The 20,811-nt window shown below is 38.2% G+C and overlaps 1 protein-coding gene across 4 annotated transcripts in view; it reads left to right on the forward strand.

The window, feature by feature from the left end:
• The window catches only part of SEMA6A (semaphorin 6A), a 177,859-nt gene that overhangs the window by 39,939 nt on the left and 117,109 nt on the right, over nt 1-20,811 (forward strand). Inside the window, exon 1 of one of the 4 annotated variants that reach the window (XM_020967353.2) lies at nt 9,795-9,873. The exons of the other annotated variants lie outside the window; for them this stretch is intronic. The gene's annotated coding sequence lies outside the window, so the exon portion shown is untranslated. Of the gene's footprint in view, nt 1-9,794; nt 9,874-20,811 lie in introns of those variants that run through there. 4 annotated transcript variants of the gene reach the window in all.

Here is a 20,811-nt window from a genome sequence, read left to right on the forward strand (position 1 = left end):
TAATAAATCAGAAAAGGGGTGGCATGATCAAAGTAGCTGGTACTTATCAGTGGTCCATCTTTAAGGGATAGGAAAATCAGGTCATGGAACAAATTGCTATTCATTTTGTTGAATCTCACTTTACTGTATGACCTTGCATAGGTCATTTCACTTAGCTTTGTTTCTTCATCTGTACAATGAAAGGGTTAAATCTCCAAGGTGCCTTCCAGCTCTAATATTCTATTCTATTTGGGCTCCCACTTCATGTACTTTCCAAAAGTAGAGAGAGATGTTTAGAGGAAGATAAAGAAAGTATTTATAATCATTACTCTATGTATTTTTCAAGTTGTACTCATATATGTTAAGATAGGTTTTTCCCCTTGAGTAGGAACCTTCCTTCCTACCTACCCACCCATCTACCTACCATAGATTATACGTTCTTTGAAGACAGAGATTGCTTTTCATTTTGTCTTTGTATCTTTAGCTTCTTTAGCAATGTGTTGCACATAATAAATGCTAAATAAATGTTTGTTATATTTGGATTTGGCCATAGGACAACTGGCATTTGCTAAAATCATAGGAAGGGAATAGAGGTTAGTAAATAGTTCAAAGTAATGTAGTAAAAGTGAGGGCAGAGTTGGGACTAGCCCCCATTCCTCACCCATTGCAGTTCACCTACTGACTCTGCCTGTTTCCAAGGCTCATTCATAACAGTCTTGCACAGAGTTTAAAATGATGTTTAACCCCGTGAAATTAGTCTTGATCCTCCCCACATTTACATCCAACTCCTAGCAGAAAGTGCAACCAGTTTTATATACCTGGAGAGCAAAAGAAAGAAGGATTAATACTTTGTACAAACTATCTAGTCTGTAAAATAGAGGAAGTTGGCAAATGAGTAGAAAAAATTTTCTGACAAGATTCTTTAAGATTATACTTGCATATAAGAAAAACAACACAAAGCAACAGAGCTATGAAGAATTAAAAAAATAAAATAAAATAAGTTCTGATTGGTCTTTGGTAGGGACTTTGTTTCTAAAAGAAGTGCTGGCGGATCTTTGACTTGTACAATCATCAAAGTAGCAAAGTCAGCCAAGGTTAGTGGGTCTCTCTGCATGTTTTCTTGTCTTCATGTAGCACGTAATTTAGTCTGCAAATGACAGCATTTCTTACATCTGAAAATGGCAATCTCTGTGCCTATGAGATCCAAAGTCCATGAAAAATAGTTTCTTGTGAGAAGGAATAGAAGACAATTTGCGCAATTTCTACAATTTAAAAGAAAAGACGATCTAATGTTTATAAGATGCAGCTCTTTAAGCTTTGTCCTACCTGGGGAAAAGCCACTCAGGGTTTTCCATCTGATCGCTGGGAACAGATACTGCTAGGCCTTCTTAATGCCAACATTTCCCCTTTACAGGCAACGCTATTTTATGTTTGGGAGAGGAGGTTTTGGCTGTAATCAGAGGAATAGAAAGGTTAGAGCAAAAACAAGTAACAACAAATAAATTCTAAAATGAGCCATGTTTCACTGTGTGAGAATCCTAATCTAGACAAATTAATCCCCTTGAAGAATTGAGATGCTTATTCATATGTGGTTGGCTGGTTGATGACACCACCATGTCAGGGTCAAGGTACAATGTGTAAGTAAAGGGGGCAGGGGAGTTATTTCTATCTGTCCCCACTTACTTGATTCCTCCTACCTGCTAGTGCCCTCCCTCCCATACTGCATTATTTAATTACTTTGCACTTTCTTTGTATTTATTTTGCATGTATTTATATGTATTCTTGTTATATCCCCCATTAAAATGTAAATTTCTTGGGAGTAAGGATTATTTATTGTATTGATATCTCTGGTGCCTAACCCTGTGCCTAACTTAATAAATGCTTGTTGATGGCTTACCTGATGTAGTCACAGAAAGCTCAAAGTCTAATCACAAGCCATTAATGAAGTGCTAAACTAATTATAAAAGATGGGTCTACCCCCAGATCAGATATCTCTTTTATCAGATATCAACATCTCTCTAAGAAGGGAACAACACAGGGAAGACTACAACCCACAAATTAGCCAAGCCTGCTAGGGCCTTTAAATAGCTAAGGCCTAAGGAACTTGAGAAAGTCTAAGCTTAGAGTAGTGATGGAGTCAACTCCTAGGGAAGGGGAAGGAATTTCTCCCCCATTCCCTCATTAGCCACTTAGCTTTTTTTTTTTATTAATTAATTTATTTTGATTTATCAACAATCACTTCCATATGCTTTTGAGTTAAAATTTTTCTCCTCTTCCTCCCCACCACCCTTCCCAAGATGGCACACAATCTGATATAGGCTATACATATACATTCCTATTAAACATATTTTCACATTAGTGATGTTGTAAGTAAGAATTAGAACCAATAGGAGGAACCACCAGAAAGAGGAAACAAAACTCAACAGAAGAGAGAAAAAAACTAGCAAATGGTATGCTTCAATCTGCATTCAAACTCCATAGTTCTTTCTTTGAATGTGGATAGCATTTTCCATCATGAGGCCTCTGGAGATGTCCTAGATTCTTGTATTGCCGGGAAGGGTTAAGTCTATCAATATTAGTCATCACACAACACAGTTGTTCTCATGTACAATGTTTTCCTGGTTCTGCTCATTTCACTCAGCATCAGATCATGCAAGTCTTCCAGGTTTTTCTGAAGTTAGCCTGTTCATCATTTCTTATAGCACAATAGTATTCCATTACATTCATATACCACAACTTGCTCAGCCATTCCCCAATTGATGAGCATCCTCTCAATTTCCAATTCTATGCCACCACAAAAAGAGCTGCTATAAATATTTTTGTACATGTAGGTCCTTTTCCCATTTGTATGATCTCTCTGGGATGTAGCCCTAGAAGTGCTATTGCTGGGTCAAAGGGGCCACTTAGCTTTGAAGTAAAGCTACTAGACCGATAGGAAATTGGAGATATGCATCTACTTGGATCCTTAGTGTCTCACTTATGACTGATACAAATACAGAGAGAGAGAGAGTCACCCAAAGAAGGACAGTGCTTTAAGGAGTGTGGAGAGGAGCAGGGAATTTAGTATGATTACTTTAGGAAAAGAAAAAGAACTTCCATGAACCTTTGTGTCACCTTTGCTACCCTACATGAGGTCTGTACCATTGTACCCTAAATTTGAGGCTGCTTCCCATCAATATTATATGTATTTGTGGGATAGTACACCCCAGGTTTATGGGAGGATTTTTTTTTTGGTAGCTATTCTTTGGACTACGCCATCTTAGTAAATATCTTTGTTAAGAGCTAAATGTGTCTATTGGCATGATTGTTGGGAGAAGCATTAGTGGGGACTCTTAAGCTATAGCAGTAGGAGTAGTCGCCCAAAGGGTTACCCCTAGAACTCAAGGAAGAAACTGCCCTCCAGGGACTCAACCTGCCAATGTGAGGGCAAGTTGAGGGAGTAGCCCACATGGGGCTATACACGTATTTAAGACTTTACCAAATTGACTCTATTAAGTTGTGTTTAAGTCTGTAATGAAAATAACAGGAGATCTGTACTGATAAAACAAGCTTATACAGGAACTTATAGTAATCCAACAATTAATACTTTATTCTATCCATATAATTCTGAGACCATGCTTTCATAATATTGCATTTGAATCCCAATGAATACTAGTTATTTAAAAGTGAAAAATCGTTGTAGACGTCAATGTAATGTTTCTTCTGAAAATTAATAAGCAGGTTTAAACAAAAGGTTCACGATTGATTTTGACCAGAGCATACATTTTTGGACGTTGCAAAACAAGTTGATTATCACCAATTAGTAATTTGCCCTGGGTATGTCAGCTTGTGACTGAAGTGTTCTTGGGTTTTATCTCTAAAATAACCAACATGAATGTTATCACAGATTCCCAACCTTAGGACTGACTTGTGACTGTCTGGAATAGTTATGACTGGATCTATAATCTTTTTTTTTTAATGTCTGGATATTTTTTCCTTCTGAATGTTTACACCAAATATAAAGGCTATGGCTCAACAAATTCTCTGTTGCAAGACATCCTAAGATGATAGGATCATAGGCTTAAAGCTGGAAGGGAGCTCAGAGGCCTTCTAATCCAATCTCTCCATTTTACAGAGGATACTGAGCCCTTGGAGGGTGATGACTTACTCAGGTTCACTCAGGCAATAAGCATCAGTGGCAGAATTTAAACCCAGGTCCTTTGAGTACAGAGCCAGTGATCTTTCTGCTTTACCAACTTCTCACTGCTTTTAGCATGAATGTCAGTTTCATTGTGTAGCGCATCCTAAAAACTATGACAAAGATGCAGTTTTGCTGGTGAGAATGTTTTTGTTTTGTTTTTAATGCAAGGTATTTTTTCTTATGAGGCAGCTAGGGGATAGAGTAGAGTGCCATGCCTGGAGTCAGAAATATTCATCTTCCTGAGTTCAAATCTGGCCTCAGACACTTACTAGTTGTGTGACCCTGGACAAGTCACTTAACCCTGTTTGCCTTGACTTCCTCATCTATAAAATGATCTGGAGAAGGAAATGGCAAACCACTCCACTATCTTTGCCAAGAAAATCCAAAATGGGTCTTGGAGTCAGACATAACTGACAAACAACTGAACGACAATAAAATTATTTCTTATGCCTGCATTCAGTCATGTAGAAATAAGCCATCATCCAAAAAACAAAAAGTGTTGATCTGAGGCTTTAGCAGGCGTATGCAGGTGCCAACTCGCAAAGAGGCAATTGCCAAGGAAATTACAATTAAGGTCAAATGATTCTGGATTTTTTTTTCAAGACGAGGTGTCCAGCTCTTCCATATACACACCCAAACTCATGTTAGTGAGTACATTTGAGATACTCAAGGACACAGGTATACAGGTGAAAGGCAGGGGTATCTTTATGGTCTTCCTCAATCATTTTGCCCTACTGTATCCTTGGGCAAAAGGGATAGCAACTAGTGTAGAAGGATAAGAGGGAGCTCAATTCTCATTTCTAGATCTCTATGAACAAGTGGCTCAATCCCTGGGAAGAATGATGTAAGACTGACCACATGGATAAAAATGATAGGCATGTATGTGGAGATCTAAAAATAGGGCTAGTCCACAGATAGTCTGCCACAGTGGCAGATAGTAAACTACAGGTATGGAGTAGTAAATTACATGTGACCTTGGAAGCTGTGTTCAAGGCTATGTATTCTAAAAGATGTAAGTATTTAATATCCAGTTACTGTAAGTTACTGTTTACTCACCTATTTATAAAGCTTTAGTTTTGCATGATTATGAAAAAAAAGCTTATGATTAGTAATATTTCCAACCAGGTAATAATGAAGGAAATTTTGATTTTGGTACATGCAGGTAATTTTGCCCCCATTTCTTGCTCTGAAATTAATGAATATGAACTAAAATGAGCACTTTCATTGCTATATTAGAAGAGAAATTGAAGGTGTACATGAAAATGTGAATCTCTCTATCATTTATAGTTTGCTTTTCTTTTTAAGTATGTAAGAAATTCAACATGTTATTTTCAAAACTATCCCACTTTTCTGTGTTTCCTTCTGGTCTTTTTGTTCTCTTCTGTGCATTTCAAAAACATGTTTCCAGGATCCTCTTTTTTCTTTTTTTCCTTTTACTTTTTTTGGAGGGGCAACACTATCCCTAATCCCCATCTTTGTCTCAACTCCTCACTCCACCCACCCTCAACTGAGAAAAATAAAAAATAGAAGATTTGTAACAAATATGCATATTTGAGCAAAACAAATTGTTCCATTGGCTGTATCTAAGCCTGTCTGTCTCATTCTTCAGCTTGAGTCCATCACCTCTCTGTCAGGAGGTTGGTAGCATGTCTCATTCTTGGACCTCTGTAATTGTGGTGAGTCATTGCATTGACCTGAGTTCCTAAGTCTTTTCAAGTTTCTTGTCTCTACAACATTGGTGAATTCATGCCTCTTAACCATCAGTTTCTTCTCTAAAACTGTCCTCTAGTGTCTCATTATGAAAGAGAAGTGATCCTGGTCTCAAAAGGGCTATGCCAGTGAAACACAAACTCTAATTTTAGAAAATTGGAAGGCTTTGAGTTTAAGCCTGGAAACGGACTCTGTCCCTACCATCAAAGGACCAGCCTCACTAATTGTAGCTAGAAGATTAGCTACTGGTAGGTTCATTTTTCAGCCATGGCAACTAATGAAAGAAATATGGCAGGATTTTGATCTGCATTAATGGAGAGAGTATACACATCTGCTCTGAGTTATACCAAGAGGTACATTGCTGATAAAATATTCCATGTTAATATTGTTCAAATATGTTATTAAATGAATATATTATTATAAGCATGTACATAGCACCTATTCTTTTTTGTCCTCAAATGTGTTCTTCCTAACTTCCCTATTTCTTTTTGGGGTATAAATCTTCTTTTAATTATTAAGCTTAAAACTGTTGATCCTTGCCTTTCCCTTACTCCACATATCCAACAAGTTGTCAAATTGTTATTTCAAAACAACGTTCACATCCATCATCCTCATTTCTATTCCTAGTGCTCTTACTCTGTTTCAAGTCCTCATTTTCTGTTTCATGGACTGTTGCAATGGCCTCCTTTCCTTCGGTCTTTCCACACTCCAGGACTTTCTTCCTCCTGCTGTTGAGTAGGTTTCCTTTATACACAGGTCTAGTGATGGTGACTCCTCTTTCAGTGGACCTCGGTTGCCTGTTGAATAATGCCCAAACTCATTTGTCAGACACTCAGGACCCAGCATGTTTGGCTCTAACCTGTCTTTCCAGTCTTATTTAATAACATTTCACTTCAGGACTGTGCATTATAGCTAAACTAGACTGTTTTATGTTTCTCAAATTTGTTGCCTTTGTTCATGTCATCCCGATAAACCTAACCTTTTGAAATCCTTCAAGATCCTTCCAGATTGGTACCACATTCTCCAAGATGTCACCTTGATTTTGCCTCCACTCCATCCAAGTAATTGCTCCGTCCTTGCATCTCTGATGGCACTTTGTCCAATCCCTACACATTTCTTTCTCTCTTTTTTTTTTTTTGGTCTGGACCTTTGGTTTCATCAGAATAGGAAACAGTATGGAAATTCTCTCCCTCCAATCAAGTTAGCCTTTTTTTCTGCAATTTATTGTCTTAGAGCTTTGCTTAGGGGGACTGAGAGTTCAGGTGACTTGCTATATTTTAATGTATTTTATAGTTACTTGTGGTCCCATATTATTTCCCGTACTAGAAGCTGATTAATATCTTTGAGCTCTGATTTCCTTAATCTATAAAATGAGAATAATAATATTTTTACAACCTACTTCTTTGGGTTGGGATAAATGAAGTGCTTTATAAAACCATGAAGCATTGTATAAATATGAGGTATGACTGTAAGCTGTTTGAAGGCATGAACTGTACCTTTGAGTCTTGTGTCACCTAACACAAGGCCTTGCTTAATAAATATCAGTTGAATTGAAGCCAAGAATAGTCACTGCATAGTGTAATGGGGTAGACCTATTTTAGCAGAATAATATGCTATGTACTGGGACATTGCAATATAAAAAAACAGAACAAATACAAATGTCACTCTGAATAGCTGTAGAAGGCAAGCTCCTTCTAAGCTCCCTATCCAGGAACACCTGATGCAGGAAGAGACTGATTACATAAACTTTCTAATGGGGGATTTAAGAATTTGGGATTTATTGGGAAGGGCACTGGTATGCCTGTGGTTGGTACTAGATAAAGATCTACCTTGGCAATCAGAAAGCAGAGTGGTGATAGAGCATTTGATGAGCCAGTGAAGTAAGTCCTGGGGTAAAGGGATTGATGAAGGGTGGGAGGTGACCTAAGTCAATGGGCTTCCCGGTGTGGTCTTAGATCTTCTCGCCTTGTGTCATCAGTGTGGTGTATGGGGTTGTTCATAGGTGTGTAGCAGTCCTGGTCATACTTTTTGGGTTGCTACTTGGCTAGACACTATGGATATCGATATGGAAAGTAAGCAATGATGAAGTTGTAAAATGGGTGCAATCTCACGTTGCTTAAACAAATTGTGCCAGCTGAGATAGATCCTGATTCTCCTTGCCTGGAATAGGGAAGTATCGGTGGCAGCACTAGGCATTCTTGGTCTGATTAAGAGACTGGATAGTCTACTATCTGTTTGATAAGCTCAATGAGCCAGTAACACTTGCTGAAATTTCTGTTTTGATCAGAAGAGATATTCCAAAGGCAGAAAAATAAGTATCTTTGGTTCTGGTTAAGGACATGAAACAAATTTGGAATTTGGAGGATATTAAAATAAAGGTTACTATCTCAGCAATTTGGGGAAGGGGAGAAAGAGTTTCTCCATATACACAAATTTAACATCTCAAGAAGCTGTGTTGTAACTATAAAATTGGTGCCAATTCAGAAGTTACTCCTGGACCCCTGTCACATCACCAGGAAGTGCTTGTCAGCAATAGATGATTACAAGGAGAACCAGGTGTGGAAAATCAACACCAATCCATCACTACTCTTAGAAAAACAAACTAAAAAAATACACATCCAGTAGCAACATCTTTATGTATTTTTTTGCCCTTTCCATCCTTTCTGATGATGTCTCTTTTTAGCTAAGCAGTCAGCAGCACATATCAAGTGCATTAATAGGTATGGTAAAAATACAGTTTCAGAGCCTAACAATTGATCTATTTCTCAAGCAGCTGTGTGAACTTGGGCAAATCATTCCAATCATTTGGGCTTCAGTTTTTCTCACTTATAAAATGAGAGATCAAAGGGCCACAGATTTACGGATCCCATTGGACCATAGATCTAGAGCTTAGCACAGTACCTGGAACACAGTAGGTGCTTAAAAAATTTTTATTAATTCATTTAGCACCTTAGAGAGAAATAGGTCCTACAGCCAAACCCTTTCATTTCATGGATGAAGAAGCCTAGGCCCAGAGAAATGAAGTGGCTTACCCAAAGTCACACAGGGAATAAGACAAGGAACCAGGATTTCAGCGTAGGTCCTTTGAATGCAGAGGCCACTGGGTGGTGCAGTGGATAGAATGCTGGGTCTGGAGTCAGGAAGAATCATCTTCTTGAGTTCAAATCAGGCCTCAGACACTTACTAGCTGTGTGACCCTAGATAAGTCACTTAATGATGTTTGCCTCAGTTTCCTCCTCAGTAAAATGAGCTGAAAAGGACATGGAAAACCACTCCAGTATCTTTGTCAAGAAAACCCTGAATGGGGTCACAGAGAGTCGGACACAACTGAAATGACCAAACAAAAACAACAGTCCCGAATCTAAATCCTATGTTGTTTCCTCTACAACGTGCTATTCTAGATGAACTCTAAGGCACCCCCCCACCTAGTTCTAACATTCTACCATCATATTTTATATTATCCAACTTGGAAGCAGCCTGTACATCAGCTATTAATAGTTTATGTTTACTGGATAACTATTAGGAGATGGAGTCATTCATGGATAAAAACCTTTTCAAGGCTGTAGGGGGAAAGGATTGTTACCATTAAATCTCTACCAATGTTCTTAAGTCAACCTAACTGATATAAACTCTGCTTCCTGGTCTGTGTTAAAAACAGTGTTGCGTTTCCCATGGAGCCAGTTGTCCAGAAGTAACGAATATTCTTCCTATCACCCTTGTTCTAATGAACTGTCCATCCTATTTCTCCTAATAGCCCGTGAGATTTGAACTTAGAGTCAGCAAAGCAGTCTTTGTGAGGTACAAAAGAACACCAGGTCCTTATCGCACTTGGCCTGAACCAAAAGCTGGCCTACCAGTCAGCCTCTATCTGTACTGTGCTACTGCTGTGTCACTGCTGAGAACATCATGCTGTTGACAATACAGTACCTGAAGGCTACACTGGCTCACTGAGCTATTCAAGGGAAAGCTGGACTTGGGACTCTTGCCAGCTTACTCAGTGGAAGGTTAGGACCTGTTTTATTTGGTCAATTCCTTGTAAATAGGGTTGAGTAGATCGGGGAGTGCAGAGGGAGAGAGAGGGCTGTTATTTGTTTGCCTGCTAACTTTTGTTTCAGAGTTTTATTGCCACAATGCCTTTTCAACACGTTGGCACTCAGCGACCTTTCTGTTTTGCTCTCATCGCAATTAAATCTTACAGCTAGACTTTGATAGGTCACAGTCCAGTTATGGTTTGTACAGGGTGGACAATTGTGTTGACAAGGTTCCCATGAATGTGGCTCCCTGGGACAATGTCTCTTTCTTCACCAGACTGTTGGTCAGTATCTGGTCAGTCTCATCTATTTAAAATCAGCCAAGCAGCAATCCTAGAGCTGAGGAGAGGACTCTTTTGTTTGCTTGTAAGTAAACAGCAGTTTCAACTGTTCCTAATGTAAAGGAGGGGTGTCACGGGAGCACTCTTGCTATACAAATTAAAATTCAGTATGAATCGGAGTGTCAAAATAATGTGGATGGGTGGGCTTGATTCCACAGAAGCCAGAAATCCACATTAAGGCTGTTGCTGGGTGTTGTGGCCGGAAACTATTTTCATGACTGTGAAGATTCTAAGGCAATTTCCTATGGAAAAGAAACTACCTCTGTTAGAGTGTGTGGACATAGTAGCTTTAATTGAAAATGTAAACATCTTCCTTTTAAATTCTTTATTTGGGGCTAGATATTGTGGGTATGATGCATGACATAGCACTTCTTCAATACTTTTTTAAGGAAGAAATTAAATACTAACTGCCTATTTAGAGTGTCTTCTCAATGTCCTCTACTTAAGTAAACCTAATAGAAGAAAGTTTGAATTTTTTAAAAGAAAAATTAGGAGATGATTTAATTACTTTAGAGACGGATTTTCCACTTTATAATTGTATCCATAATAGAATTTACTTAAGTAATGTGTTCTACTAATGACCTAAAATATGAATTGATTTATAAAAACTCAATTAGAGGTTTTCCAGAAATGCATCCCTCCTTCCTTCTTCCCTCTTTTCCCTCCTTTCCCTTCCTTATCCTTTTTGCCCTCCCTTCTTCCTTCCTTCCTTGTTTCATATCTTAATCATCTAACTTCAAGCCTTAGTTTCCATATTTATAAAATCGAAATAACATATCTGCTACTTTTTCACAGAGTTTTTCGCTTATTAGTAAAAATGGAGCTAGTAGGATTTGTGCTGTCTGCTTTCTCATAGAGTTTGCTGTGAGGATCAGATTAGCTTATATTCATGAAAGCATTTTATATTGGCAAAGGTCATATTTATATTTGAGCTATGTATATAATACATACATCACATAGTGGCAGCAGCTTCCCATATGCCCATGTAGGTCATGGATCCAAGAAATTAGGTATGACCGATGGGATGCTAGAGGTGGAGGAGGAAGAGGAGGGAGAGAGCGATTCATCATGCAGCTGTGACAATCCTACATTCTAGCAGCTTTAACTGTTAGTTCTGTAGGGAAAGCTTAAAGTTTTTAGGAAGTAAACATATGTTTTCTTCTTCTCAGCAACCTATACTGTGAGAACAGAGGACCTTCTTACCTGGCTTGGCATTCCACCTTCCATACCCACCCCACCCTACCCACATCAGATATTGACAGGAGGGATGGGCTATATTTATCCTTTTGTCTCCAGGAAGAACAGCATAAACACTCTCTTGGACAGGAAGGGAAGGATAGATACTAGAATTTAGTATCTTAAAAGGCCCATTTATAACATGCACCATTATAGGATCTCAACACTCTTGGGCTTTCGGTCTTTGTTAAGAATGGGGGAAGTGGCAGATTTGCATTAGTAATACCACTCAGCTTGCCTTATTGATGTCCTCAGTTTTGTAAAGCACCGCTGATTTGCTACCTGCAGGCCAGCCTTATCACAATCATCATATGATGATCACTGAATCTGCTCATGTAGAAAGCCCTTTACATTTCCTTTCTTGATCACATCTATTGGTGAAAGCATACATGAAGTAAAGTCATGGGCTGCATTCTACTGGCCTGCAGCTATCCCTATGATCAGGTTGGTTGTCAGTGTGAATTACATGCACAGTAAAATCTTGATGGAGTAGGAGCCAACTAACCAGAACCCTCAATAAATTACTCTTTATTTCAGTGCTTTTCCTTAAGAGAATGAAATAAATGACAGTTTTTGTTAAGTTAGCACCAGAGGCTTAGTAAAAAACAAATGAATAAAGAAATTTCCATTTGTAGAGTCATCTCTTATTCAGCCCAATGGAATATAAGCTCCTTGAGGGCAGGGACTATTCAATTCTTTTTTTTGCATCTCCACCATTAGCAAGGTACTTAACACATGGTAGACACTTAATAAATGCTGATTGTTTAAGCAATTACTGGATCATCTAATCACTATAACTCTGTACAATGATCACAGTGATGAAATCACAAATCTCTTTGCAGTATTGAAGAAGGATTTCAACAACAAAACACCCCCGTTAGATTATGAGCAACTTGAGGGCAGGAACTATCTGTTGCCTCTTTTTGTATTCACAGCACTTAGCACAGTGTCTGCCATGGAGATGGCATTTAATAAATATTGATTGATTGATTAATCTACTCTCTTTTGACCAGCAATTCAATTAACTAGAACTTTCCTAGCAAATGTTTCCAAGTGATCAAGGTGTTATGGCCAGATGACAAAATGTAAAATGTAGCAGTGGTAATGTTACTAGAATGTTGTAGTATCCATAATATATGTAAAGAGTAACACTGGGATTGATTAGAGCTTAATGTAAGAACTGTTGCTTCTAAAGCAAGGGAGAAGCAGAGGTTCATCTCATCTGGGTTATGGCCACTGGAGAAAGAAAGCATGCCCCAGAACACTGATCAGTCTTTTTCCTGCTGAAAGACTGGCCACTACTGGAGAGGTGCCTAGAGGCCATAGGAAAGTACCTGGGAGAGGGGCAAAGAAAGTTCATCCTGAGTTGGTAGTATTGGCACCCTCTAAATGTTGGCATCTTAGAACAAAGGCCCCATTACTTCACCCCAGTTACGCCTCAGCGTCTATGATATGTAGCCTGCTACTTCATCACTGTTATGTAAAAGCATAGGGCTATATTTCTACTTTAAAAAGAATATCTAACACACCCTATATGTAAAGAAACACATATTCATTTAGTTGTACTGAACACTTCAGGCCAGTTACATGAAGATAAAAGTGACACTTTTGGACCATCTCAGTTAATGGTATAAAGGGACCAGACTGGCTATAAACATTCTCAACAAGGAGTATTCCAGGAGCCATTGCTAAATATCAGTGCTAGAATGTATTGGACTGTGCAAACAATGCTGACTACCTAGGATGTATTTGTGGACTATTTACACAGGTAATAGGAAACACCAATAGTGTTTTTTGTAAATTATAAAGTGTTTGCACCTGTCATCACTGTCTGTTGCTCCTGCTAATGACACTTACAATTGGTTTATGTGTGACAGGATGCAAAAAGAGTGTGTTTTCAAAGCAAATGTCAAATAGAACTCCTATTCAAGTCCATTGGATTACATGTGAATAGTAACATTTTCCTGTGACATCTATCAATGTTTTATTACCAGGAAAGGAGATTTTTGGTGTCTATATTGAAGGATGCCTTTATAAAATCCACTGATAAGCCAGAAGAGTCTTTCAACAAAACAAACTGTTCTGATTACCCTGAGCCCACCCTTAAGAAGATTTGTGGGCTGGGCACCCCTGGTGACAACTCACAATCAGTGGTGAACTACATAGAAGGGCATTTGAACACTTACCCAGCAGTATGTTGAACAAACTGCATTTTTCCAGAAAGAAAGTGAGAAAGCAGTAGTGGGCCACTGTACCTTATAGCTAATCATAACTTTTAGTAAGATCATAGCAATGTTAACCAACCACAGAAGCAATAGCCCTGGCACAATCCCAGGTACTTTCCAGTGGGGAGGGAGATGGGGAGAAGGAGAGAGGTGATGTCTCAATCCTATGGTAATAACAGGATCTGGAACATTATATAGATCTTGAGGGAGTTGGAAGGCCACCAGAAAGAGGAGAATTATCTTGACTATTTGGGAACTTTGGAGTGAGTTCTTTGCCTCTGGGTAGGAAACAAATCAAAAAGAAAAGTTTGGGTGTAAGAAACTTTTAAGATTAACCCAGTCCATTTCTTTGCATGAGGACCAAAGGGTAGGATTCTGGGAAAGTGGTAGGGGCATAGGAAGAATCAGTTGCCTCTGGAGGCAGTGGATTCTCCCTCATGGGAGATCTTCAGGCAGAAGTTGAATGACTGCCTGTCAAATGTGTTATGATGGGGTTTCCCTTTCAATTTTAGATTGTTTAGATGCATCTCGAGGACTCTTCCAACTCCAAAATCTCATGATTCTATGATTCTGAGGGTCCACCTTGTTAACTGGCACCATGAGACTTTTCTCATCTTCTTGGGTAGACCCAAGATGCTTATGACTCCATGTTGAATCTACAACAACTTTGTCTGTTTGGGGAATGGGTCGTCAGAAGGAAGTAAGGGGCAACAACAGTTGAATACACAGCTGTGCCTATCACGCACTCTCCTCTTGCCACTTCCTATCTCCCATCTTCCTTTAGACACTACAGCAGTCTAGGGTACCAGGAATACATTTTCTCCTGCAACCTACAATTCCATAAGTTTAATCCATTGATCAAAAAAGTTTAGAGAAATACTATTTTGTTCATAACAAACAAAAAACTTCTCCCTCTTACACTAGAAAGCTTATATGAGTGTGTGTTGCCTGATACACCAGAGGAAATGCTATTTTGTGTCAAACAAAGGAGACCACAATTCTTATAAATTCAGCAGTCTGTTTTTACTATCTTAGCTACACAGGGTTAGTCCCAAATACACAAAGAATTTGCTCTACCCTTTCAAAATCTGCATGTATGAAGCATAAAATGTCACAAATGAAAAGTTATTAATTTGAAAAATTAAGCCAAATAAACTTTCCCTTAATGGTTTTAAAACCCAAATAATTTTAACTTTTAACAAATAGCTCACCAGATTCTGTTCCTTTTTTGGAAATAAATTTATATCTGAGCTGCCAAATTTCGGTCTAATACAGTTTGGAACAGCTGACATAACTTTAACCTCCCAGAAAACATAAATTTATAAGAGGAAAATGGAAAGGAAATTTATCTTTTCAGCTTCATGGAAATGATTATTTTAGTGAGAAAATGCATGTTAAAAATTAAGAACATGTGTAATGGGTGGAGTGTCTGCATAGTTAAACCACTGCAATTTGAGATCACAAAGATTTTGGTTTATACACTAACAGAAATTAAGTGTGCTTTCATGATTCTAAGTAAAAAACAATTTCATATTACAAGGAAAGCATATTTGCATGAGTGATAACCATTTATATTTGTAGAACACTTATCAAAAAGAACAGCTTTAACATTGGTGTTAGTTCAGTGAGATCTTGGAAGGAGGGCATAAGTTAATTGCAGGTAACACAAAAACTGAAAGAAAATAAGGGGAAAATTTGCTTAAAACTGTAGACCAAATATTCTACCACAAATAAATACCATGGGCTTCTCATGCCTATATCTAGACTATAAAATAACTGGTCAATTATTCAGTGGTTGATTGGTCTACTTGACATCAAACAATAGGCATTACTTTTTCCCCCTTTCACTAAATTAAATTATATTTTACACATAACCTGTCTCCCATCTCTATGCCTTTGTTGTTTTTCCATCTTAAAGAGTCAGTATTTTATCCTTTTAAATGTTTAAAAGAGCTTTATTGATGTGTTTTGTTTTAACATTACAAATATTTACAGATTACTCTCACTTCATGAGAGGTCTCTTGTCCAAAGTAGAGCAGTTACAATGATCCCATCTGAAAGTGGATGCAGCATTTCACATCTGTAGCACCATGTGTGTGATCTTGAGTAAGTCACTTAATTAACCTCTCTGTACCTCAGTTCCTCACGTGTAAAATAAAGGAGTTGGCCTCTTAAGACTGCTTCCTGCTCTGAATTTCCGATTCTGTGATTGACTGATGCTATAGACAAATGTTAGGGTTCCCAGGGAACATTCAGGGCTTTTGATATTACTATACCATCTACACAATTTAAACAAATTAGTTAATTTAACTTACACAGTAGGGGAAAAAACTTATTTCTTGAATTGTAAGGCATTTGAGGATGGGGATGGAGCAAAACCAAAGTTTCGGGTGCTGGCCATAGGCAACTACAGAGCAGAATATGATTAGGGAACAGAATGACAAAATGACATACCCACAGCCAGCCTCTGGTTATCTGCTTTGAAAGCTGGGACAGAAAGGCTTACAGCTTTTGTATGTCAAAGTCTGTGAATGCCTGTCTGTGAAGTAGCCACGCATGTCAGTCATGACTTAGACTACTAGCTGTAAATTATCTTTTGCTTTTTGGAAGCTTGCCTGATTGTAAGATTATGTCTGGGTTGAGGGTTGCAAAAAAGGAACCAGTGCTGGGTAAAGGCTTAGGGTGTTGTAATGATGACCATTCACAAGAGCTGCCCTGCTTACTAGACAGTCATTAGCTCAATGGATATTTGAGCCCAATCAGTATCAAAAGTACAAATGCAAAGTTATCTCTTTCATTGTTAATTTACCTGAGTTGACTCACCCCAGAATCAAATATCCCTGAAGTATTAGTCTTCTTACTGGCAAGAAAAATCATCATATGGGTGAGAGAAAGAGAACTAGAAAGCCTGAATAAATGGGGAAAAGTTTAGGAAGGCTTACTACTGTTCATTTTTAATTTCAAAAGGATGATCTGGGAAGGGAAAGAAAATTCTTTGTTGTGTTATGATTATCACCCAAGAATTCAAGAAGGAGGAAGGGGAAGAGGCCTGAAATTTAGTAAACTAGACAGTCTCCCCAAGAGAAGCAAATTAAATTTCTGGTATAGCTTCACTTTAAAATGATCTAAATGCAGTTACACCTAATATTTATATTCTACAAGAAGCTATTAATTTAAGAGAAGCCTCTAGCCCATCTCCCCTTTTTGCCATCCTGGAAGCTGATTTCTTTGTCTCTCTGTTAATAAGCCTTTTCAGTCACTGGGGTATTTGCCTTTGGGAATTGTAAAATAATGACACCTCAGCCTCTTGGATGGAATAGTTGAAAGCTATTTGATTGTCAGACTTTAATCTTACCTAAGGTTTTGTGGCGGCCCAAGGTTTGCTTTTTACTCTGAGTTCTTTCTAACTTCTGGGCTGTGTTATTAACTCCAACTGCCAAAGACTTAATCATAATAATTAGGCTTCATTAGGCATGACTGGTCTGGCAAGAAAAATGAAAATAGTTGTTGGACAACAGAAAATGTGTTAGCCAAAAACTAATGGAAAATTTTCCCCCTAATACTAGGGGTCAGTTACCCATCCCCTTTATCACAGCACCTAGAATAATACCAACCAAATACTCAGGAGGAAAGTAGCCAGTCATTTACTTTTCCATTTACTTTGAACTTTTACTCTCTGATTGCCTATTATGTGTAAAAGATCACTTTCTGAAACTACTAAACTGCTAAAACTACTAAAATGAATTTTTAAAAATACTCAGAATTTGTCACAGATACTCATATTCTTTCTGATCCAATGCATTCATGAAGAGGTAATTTTGCCAACCACCAAACTATTTAGTTAATTTGGTAGTACTATTCTCTTGGCCACATTCAATTTCCTGCATCCCATGTTTTAGACAATCCAACTACCTCCACAGTTAGAGGAGATGTGCTGAATTACTTAATATTCTTTCTGAGTGAGGTGCTACCCAAGTTTAAAGCTAGGCATGAGCACTAGGTATAGTTTGAATTCAGGCTTTTGGAGAAGTAGGTAGTTTTAGGTAGCAATTTCACTTACCAGTTGTCAGCAGTAAATTAATTTAGTGCTATCAGTGTTCTCCCATTGAGGGATTCTGAATTTGCTGAACTCTTCTAGCTTCTTACTTCATTGTCCATGTAGTTGAGTGAAAATACCTATATTGATACAATATTAAGGTCATAAATTTAACAATATAGAACTTGGGAAATGCACATTTTACTTTTCTCATAATAACATTTTCTCCCTTGTGCTCTACATTGGTTGAACTTAAGCCATATTCTGGGAGAAGTAACTAGGTCAGGGATTTCAGTAAAATGTAAAGGCATTAGTGTTTCTGTAAGAGCACCAGTGTGTTATATTTCATTTATATTTCATAGCTCTTGTGTTCCTAAATTTGCAAGATGAATGGCCTTTTCTATTTGTCCTGGAAGAAGATGTTAAGTCAGTCTGATGGATGTCATTGGGGCATGCATAGAGTGGCTTTTAAAGCCAGTACTGAAAATCCTTTGGGAAACATGGTCCCATCTGTAGCTGCAACAGTATTTCCAATCCACTCTGAAATGGCCTTAGAAAATAGCGTCTGAATCTTTCTGATTCAGGCTAAACTACACTACTCTCCTACTCTTCAGACTCTACAGCATCAAACCCAGGAACTGATGGACGGTTCACAAGGTGGGGTAGCTTTGATTTACTTGGGGATTATATTTTAATACAAATATTAACTTTCCATTTATTTTCATTTTTTCCACAAATAAAAATGATTAAAAGGCAAATTAGCCTATCTCTTCTTGCCTGTAGTTTCAGAACTTTCCCTATGACACTTAAGTACACTGATTAATAGGATCTGAGGAATACATTTTTTTCCCCGAGAAATTTTTTCCCTTTCTTTGTATTTCCTTCCACCTCTCTTAGATGAGGCCTCTTAAGCCAAAGTAGGATAGTCGTAATAAGTTATGGCTACTTCGGGAGCTTGTGGGAGAGGATGTCATACAGCCAACTTCATTACACCAAGTAATATATTTACCTTGTGATTTGATTGGGTATATTTGGAACTACCATGAATTATTATGGCTTAATAAGGTTGCCACAAAAACCAGTAAGAAGTTCAATAGAAAAATTCAAAGGATGCACCCCCTACTTCTCAGTTTATTGAAGATAGTATAATTATAACATAATATAACATATAACATAAGGATATTGTCCCTAAGGAAACCACAATTCCAGAAAAATCTACAAGAAGATGGACATAGGATCAGATTTAGAGCTGGAAGGGAACTTAAAGGCCATCAAGACCAACCACCTCATTTTACAAATGAGGAAACTGAGGCCACAGAGATTGTTTTAGTGCCTTGCTCAGGGTCAGTAACTGAGTAAGTTGTCTGAGGTGGGATTTGAACCCAGGTTTTCCTGATTTCAAGTCCCATGTTCTATTGACTATTTCATGCTATCTTTGAAGAAAAATATGGGAATTTGACCCATCAGAGAGTCAGACCCTGGTCTCCTGCGTGATAGACCAGGACAATCTCTGCTATATTAAGACGACATTAGATGAAATAAACTTCACATTTCATTTGTTCAGTCGTGAGCACTTATTGTCTACTTATTCTGTGCACAGATAGTACTGTACTAGGCATTATGGAAGCAATTATTGTAAGAGAAATAGAAGAGATAATTCCTTCTGTGGATGATTTTAAAATTTGGGGAAATTTAGGAATGCCAAATATACATAAGTTCACGGACTCAGTGGTGCAAGGTATCTTAGAAATCATGTGAAGCTGGTTCTTGGAGGACCAGGTTTTGAGCCATAGCTCTGCAACTTTCCTACCTGGGTGATCTTGACCATGTCACTAATGTTCTCTGGCCTTAGTTTGCTGTCTATAAAATTAAGTAGTTGGACTATGCTTCTGTGATCCAGGGTATAACCAGTAAGTGCTGCTGTAGAGAGCAAAGTTGGCTGACCAATACCTGCTACTTTCTCCTCTATCTTCCATTCTGGAAGGGGCAGAGCTGAATCCTCCCAGACCACTCCTGTATCTACCCATAGGGCTTGGCTTTCTTTCACTGCTTCTCTTCTCCCTAGTTTGGGATTAATATTGAATCCAGCCACACTTTGTTACAATAATTAGCTTCTAACTCAGACATGAAAGAAATCCTCCTGGTTCAGTGTAAATTTAGCCTGTTGGAAAGTTTACAAAATTATTAATTAAAAAAATCATAACATCGATCCTGAAGCTCTAAATTAAGAGATTGCTTAACTATTGGCCAGAGACTGGAATCTTAGCCCTATTATAATCATTTATGAATTTCAGCTACTTGTCAGCTTCTCCCATTGGCTGCCCCCTGACCAACCAATGTATAAACATGTAATATACAACTCTTTTGGCTAGCTAGGTATTGAAATAGATAGAGAGCCAGGCCCGGAGTCAGGAAGACGAGTTTAAATCCAGCCTTAGACACTTACTAGCAGTGTGAACCTGGGCAAGTCACTTGACCCTGTTTGCCTCAGTTGCCTCATCTTTAAAATGAACTAAAAAAGGAAATGGCAAAGGACTGCAGTATCTTTGCCAAGAAAACCCCAAATGGGGTCACAAAGAGTCAGACATGATTGAAATGACTGAACAACAGCACAGTTCTTATAGTTGACTATAGACCTCATTTGAAGAAAAATCAAAGTCAGGATAAGAAAACAAAAAAAATAAAAATTAAGGAAACTTGAGGAATTAAATCATATAAGAATGACAGATAATGAAAAGTTACAAGGAGGAAAGGATACAAAAGAGAAAAACCTTTTAGTTTTCTCTGCTCTCTGAGAGAAACATTTCAGCTACCTGTCTCTTAGAGGTACCACTCATGTGCCACTCATGATTGGTGGCACAACCACAAAGATCAAGTGTTTATAATCAGAATGAAGACTCTATCACTCTGGTCACCATGGATGCTGTACTTTCCTTCTTCCTTAGGTGGTAGGGCATGATAGCACCACCACCACTACCACTGTTGCTGCTGGTGCTACATGGCTCCAGGCCCCAACTCTTCCCACTCTGTTATAGACTAGGTCAAAGGCTTGCTTTAGAAAGGCATGACTCTG

Source organism: Phascolarctos cinereus, unplaced genomic scaffold (assembly GCF_003287225.1).
Source record: "Phascolarctos cinereus isolate Bilbo 61053 unplaced genomic scaffold, phaCin_HiC Scaffold_4;HRSCAF=312, whole genome shotgun sequence".
In the NCBI taxonomy this organism is placed as follows: domain Eukaryota; kingdom Metazoa; phylum Chordata; class Mammalia; order Diprotodontia; family Phascolarctidae; genus Phascolarctos; species Phascolarctos cinereus.